Source organism: Diabrotica undecimpunctata, unplaced genomic scaffold (assembly GCF_040954645.1).
Source record: "Diabrotica undecimpunctata isolate CICGRU unplaced genomic scaffold, icDiaUnde3 ctg00000572.1, whole genome shotgun sequence".
In the NCBI taxonomy this organism is placed as follows: domain Eukaryota; kingdom Metazoa; phylum Arthropoda; class Insecta; order Coleoptera; family Chrysomelidae; genus Diabrotica; species Diabrotica undecimpunctata.
Window position 1 is genome coordinate 2,350,488 of NW_027311887.1, and position 5,762 is coordinate 2,356,249.

Consider the following 5,762-nt stretch of genomic DNA (forward strand, 5'->3'; position numbering starts at 1 on the left):
TGTAAGTGTGTGTGTATGTGTGTGTGTCTGTTTGGCTTGCAGAGATAAGAATACGGCCGAGGCAAGAAGGCCCTGCCTGTCGTGAGAGGCGACTAATAGGTAGGATTAGAGAGGTGAAGAATGTATGTGTGTGCGTATGTGCGTGTTTGTGTGTGTGTGAGTGTATGTGTGTGTGCGTGTGTGCGTGCGTGTGTGCATGTGTGTGTGAGTGTGTGTGTGTATGTGTGTGTGTGTCCCTTCGCTCGCAGAGATAAGAAAAAAGCGGTGGCAAGAAGGTCATGCCTGTCGTAAGAGGCGACTAATGGATAGGAGTCGAGAGGTGGAGAGTGTGTGCGTGTGCGGGTGCGTGTGCGTGTGTGTGTGTGTGCGTGTGTGTGTGTCCGTTTGGCTTGCAGAGATAAGAACACGGCCGTGGCAAGAAGTCCCTGCCTGTCGTAAGAGGAGAATAATGGGTAGGAGTCGAGAGGTGAAGAGTGTATGTACGTGTGTGCGTGCGTGTGTAAGTGTGTGTGTGTATGTGTGTGTCCGGTCGGCTCGCAGAGATGAGAACACGGCCGTGGCAAGAAGGCACTGCCTGTCGTTAAGAGGCGACTAATGGGTAGGAGTCGAGAGGTGAAGAGTGTATGTGTGTGTGTGTGTGCGTGTGTGCGTGTGTGTGCGTGTGTGTGTGTATGTGTGTGTGTCTGTTTGGCTTGCAGAGATAAGAATACGGCCGAGGCAAGAAGGTCCTGCCTCTTGTAAGGGGCGACTAATAAGTAGGAGTCGAGAGGTGAAGAGTGTATGTGTGTATGCGTGTGTGCGTGTGTGAGTATGTGTGTGTGTTAGTTCGGCTTGCAGAGATAAGAGCACAACCGAGGCAAGAAGGCCCTGCCTATCGTAAGAGGCGACTAATAGGTAGGAGTCGAGAGGTGAAGAGTGTATGTGTGTGTGTGCGTGTGTGCGTGTGTGTGCGTGTGAGCGTGCGTATGTGTGTGAGTGTGTGTGTGTCCGTTCGGCTTGCAGAGATAAGAATACGGCCGAGGCAAGAAGGCCCTGCCTGTCGTAAGTGGCGACTAATTGGTAGGAGTCGAGAGGTGAAGAGTGCATGTGTGTGTGTGCGTGTGTGCGTGTATGTGCGTGTGTGCGTGCGTCTGTGTTTGAGTGTGTGTGTGTCCGTTCGGCTTGCAGAGATAAGAATACGGCCGAGGCAAGAAGGCCCTGCCTGTCGTAAGTCGCGACTAATGGGTAGGAGTCGAGAGGTGAAGAGTGTATTTGTGTGTGTGTGTGTGTGCGTGTGTGTGCGTGTGTGCGTGCGTGTGTGTGTGAGTGTGTGTGTGAGTGTGTGTGTGTCCGTTCGGCTTGCAGAGATAAGAATACGGCCGAGGCAAGAAGGCCCTGCCTGTCGTAATTGGCGACTAATTGGTAGGAGTCGAGAGGTGAAGAGTGTATGTGTGTGTGTGCGTGTGTGCGTCTGTGTGCGTGTGTAAGTCTGTGTGTATGTGTGTGTGTCTGTTTGGCTTGCAGAGATAAGAATACGGCCGAGGCAAGAAGGCCCTCTCTCTTGTAAGGGGCGACTAATAGGTAGGAGTCGAAAGGTGAATAGTGTATGTGTGTGTGTGTGTGTGCGTGTGTGGGTGTGTGTGTGTTTGTGCGTGTGTAAGTGTGTGTGTGTATGTATGTGTGTGTCCATTCGGCTCGCAGAGATTAGAATACGGCCGAGGCAAGAAGGCCATGCCTGTCGTAAGAGGCAACTAATGGGTAGGAGTCGAGAGGTGAAAAGTGTTTTTGTGTGTGTGCGTGTGTGTGCGTGTGTGCGTGCTTGTGTGTGTGAGTGTGTATGTGTCCGTTCGGCTTGCAGAGATAAGAATACGGCCGAGGCAAGAAGGCCTTGCCTGTCGTAAGAGGCGACTAATGGGGAGGAGTCGAGAGGTGAAGAGTGTATGTGTGTGTGCGTGTGTGTGCGTGTGTGTGCGTGTGTGAGTGTGTGTGTCCTGTCGGCTCGCAGTGATAAGGAAACGTCCGTGCCAAGAAGGCCCTGCCTGTCGTAAGCGGCGACTAATGCGTAGGAGTCGAGAGGTGAAGAGTGTATGTGTGTAAGTGCGTGTGTTTGTGTGTGTGCGTGTGTGAGTGTGTGAGTGTGCCCGGTCGGCTCGCAGAGATAAGAACACGGCCGTGGCAAGAAGGCCCTGCCTGTCGTAAGAGGCGACTAATGGGTAGGAGTCGAGAGGTGTAGAGTGTATGTGTGTGTGAGTGTGCGTGTGTGTGCGTGTGTGAGTGTGTGTGTGTATTTGTGTGTGTGAGTGTGTGTGTGTCCAGTCGGCTCGCAGAGATAAGAACACGGCCGTGGCAAGAAGGCCCTGCCTGTCGTAAGAGGCGACTAATGGGTAGGAGTCGAGAGGTGAAGAGTGTATGTGTGTGTGAGTGTGCGTGTGTGCGTGTGTGTGCGTGTGTGAGTGTGTGTGTGTGTATTTGTGTGTGTGAGTGTGTGTGTCCAGTCGGCTCGCAGAGATAAGAACACGGTTGTGGCAAGAAGGCCCTGCCTGTCGTAAGAGGCGACTAATGGGTAGGAGTCGAGTGGTGAAGAGTGTATATGTGTGTGCGTATGTGCGTGTGAGTGCGTGTGAGAGTGTGTGTGTATGTGTGTGTGTGTCCGTTCGGCTTGCAGAGATAAGAGCACGACCGAGGCAAGAAGGCCCTGCCTATCGTAAGAGGCGACTAATAGGTAGGATTCGAGAGGTGAAGAATGTATGTGTGTGTGCGTGTGTGCGTGTTTGTATGTGTGTCAGTGTATGTGTGTGTGCGTGTGTGCGTGCGTGTGTGAGTATGTGTGTGTGTGTATGTGTGTGTGTGTATGTGTGTGTATGTGTGTGTGTATCCCTTCGGCTCGCAGAGATAAGAATACGTCCGTGGCAGGAAGGCCATGCTTGCTGTAAGGAGCGACTAATGGGTAGTAGTCGATAGGTGAAGCGTGTATGTGTGTGTGTGTATGTGTGCAAGTGTGTGTGTGTGTGTCCGTTCGGCTCGCTAAGATAGGTATACGTCCGTGGCAAGAAGGCCCTGCCTGTCTTAAGAGGCGACTAATGGATAGGAATCGAGAGGTGGAGAGTGCGTGCGTGAGCGTGTGCGTGTGTGTGCGTGTGTAAGTGTGTGTGTATGTGTGTTTGTATGTGTGTGTGTCTGTTTGGCTTGCAGAGATAAGAATACGGCCAAGGCAAGAAGGCCCTGCCTCTTGTAATGGGCGACTAATAAGTCGGAGTCGAGAGGTGAAGAGTGTATGTGTGTGTGCGTGTGTGCGTGTTTGTGTGTGTGTGAGTGTATGTGTGTGTGCGTGTGTGTGTACGTGTGTGCATGTGTGAGTATGTGTGTGTGTTAGTTCGGCTTGCAGAAATAAGAACACGACCGAGGCAAGAAGGCCCTGCCTAACGTAAGAGGCAGCTAATAGGTAGGAGTCGTGAGGTGAAGAGTGTATGTGTGTGTGCGTGTGTGCGTGTGTGTGTGCGTGTGTGAGTATGTGTGTGTGTCCGTTCGGCTTGCAGAGATAAGAACACGGCCGAGGCAAGAAGGCCCTGCCTGTCGTGAGAGGCGACTAATAGGTAGGATTAGAGAAGTGAAGAATGTATGTGTGTGTGCGTGTGTGCGTGTTTGTGTGTGTGTGAGTGTATGTGTGTGTGCGTGTGTGCGTGCGTGTGTGCGTGTGTGTGTGTGAGTGTGTGTGTGTATGTGTGTGTGTGTGTGTGTCCCTTCGCTCGCAGAGATAAGAAAAAAGCGGTGGCAAGAAGGCCATGCCTGTCGTAAGAGGCGACTAATGGATAGGAGTCGAGAGGTGGAGAGTGTGTGCGTGTGCGTGTGCGTGTGCGTGTGTGTGTGTGTGTGTGAATAGGTAGGAGTCGAAAGGTGAATAGTGTATGTGTGTGTGTGTGTGCGTGTGTGGGTGTGTGTGTGTTTGTGCGTGTGTAAGTGTGTGTGTGTATGTATGTGTGTGTCCATTCGGCTCGCAGAGATTAGAATACGGCCGAGGCAAGAAGGCCATGCCTGTCGTAAGAGGCAACTAATGGGTAGGAGTCGAGAGGTGAAAAGTGTTTTTGTGTGTGTGCGTGTGTGTGCGTGTGTGCGTGCTTGTGTGTGTGAGTGTGTATGTGTCCGTTCGGCTTGCAGAGATAAGAATACGGCCGAGGCAAGAAGGCCTTGCCTGTCGTAAGAGGCGACTAATGGGGAGGAGTCGAGAGGTGAAGAGTGTATGTGTGTGTGTGCGTGTATGTGCGTGTGTGAGTGTGTGTGTCCTGTCGGCTCGCAGTGATAAGGAAACGTCCGTGCCAAGAAGGCCCTGCCTGTCGTAAGCGGCGACTAATGCGTAGGAGTCGAGAGGTGAAGAGTGTATGTGTGTAAGTGCGTGTGTTTGTGTGTGTGCGTGTGTGAGTGTGTGAGTGGGCCCGGTCGGCTCGCAGAGATAAGAACACGGCCGTGGCAAGAAGGCCCTGCCTGTCGTAAGAGGCGACTAATGGGTAGGAGTCGAGAGGTGTAGAGTGTATGTGTGTGTGAGTGTGCGTGTGTGTGCGTGTGTGAGTGTGTGTGTGTATTTGTGTGTGTGAGTGTGTGTGTGTCCAGTCGGCTCGCAGAGATAAGAACACGGCCGTGGCAAGAAGGCCCTGCCTGTCGTAAGAGGCGACTAATGGGTAGGAGTCGAGAGGTGAAGAGTGTATGTGTGTGTGAGTGTGCGTGTGTGCGTGTGTGTGCGTGTGTGAGTGTGTGTGTGTATTTGTGTGTGTGAGTGTGTGTGTCCAGTCGGCTCGCAGAGATAAGAACACGGCCGTGGCAAGAAGGCCCTGCCTGTCGTAAGAGGCGACTAATGGGTAGGAGTCGAGTGGTGAAGAGTGTATATGTGTGTGCGTATGTGCGTGTGAGTGCGTGTGAGAGTGTGTGTGTATGTGTGTGTGTGTCCGTTCGGCTTGCAGAGATAAAAGCACGACCGAGGCAAGAAGGCCCTGCCTATCGTAAGAGGCGACTAATAGGTAGGATTCGAGAGGTGAAGAATGTATGTGTGTGTGCGTGTGTGCGTGTTTGTGTGTGTGTCAGTGTATGTGTGTGTGCGTGTGTGCGTGCGTGTGTGAGTATGTGTGTGTGTATGTGTGTGTCTGTGTATGTGTGTGTATGTGTGTGTGTATCCCTTCGGCTCGCAGAGATAAGAATACGTCCGTGGCAGGAAGGCCATGCTTGCTGTAAGGAGCGACTAATGGGTAGTAGTCGATAGGTGAAGCGTGTATGTGTGTGTGTGTATGTGTGCAAGTGTGTGTGTGTGTCCGTTCGGCTCGCTAAGATAGGTATACGTCCGTGGCAAGAAGGCCCTGCCTGTCTTTAGAGGCGACTAATGGATAGGAATCGAGAGGTGGAGAGTGCGTGCGTGAGCGTGTGCGTGTGTGTGCGTGTGTAAGTGTGTGTGTATGTGTGTGTGTATGTGTGTGTGTTTGTTTGGCTTGCAGAGATAAGAATACGGCCAAGGCAAGAAGGCCCTGCCTCTTGTAATGGGCGACTAATAAGTCGGAGTCGAGAGGTGAAGAGTGTATGTGTGTGTGCGTGTGTGCGTGTTTGTGTGTGTGTGAGTGTATGTGTGTGTGCGTGTGTGCGTACGTGTGTGCGTGTGTGAGTATGTGTGTGTGTTAGTTCGGCTTGCAGAAATAAGAACACGACCGAGGCAAGAAGGCCCTGCCTAACGTAAGAGGCAGCTAATAGGTAGGAGTCGAGAGGTGAAGAGTGTATGTGTGTGTGCGTGTGTGCGTGTGTGTGTG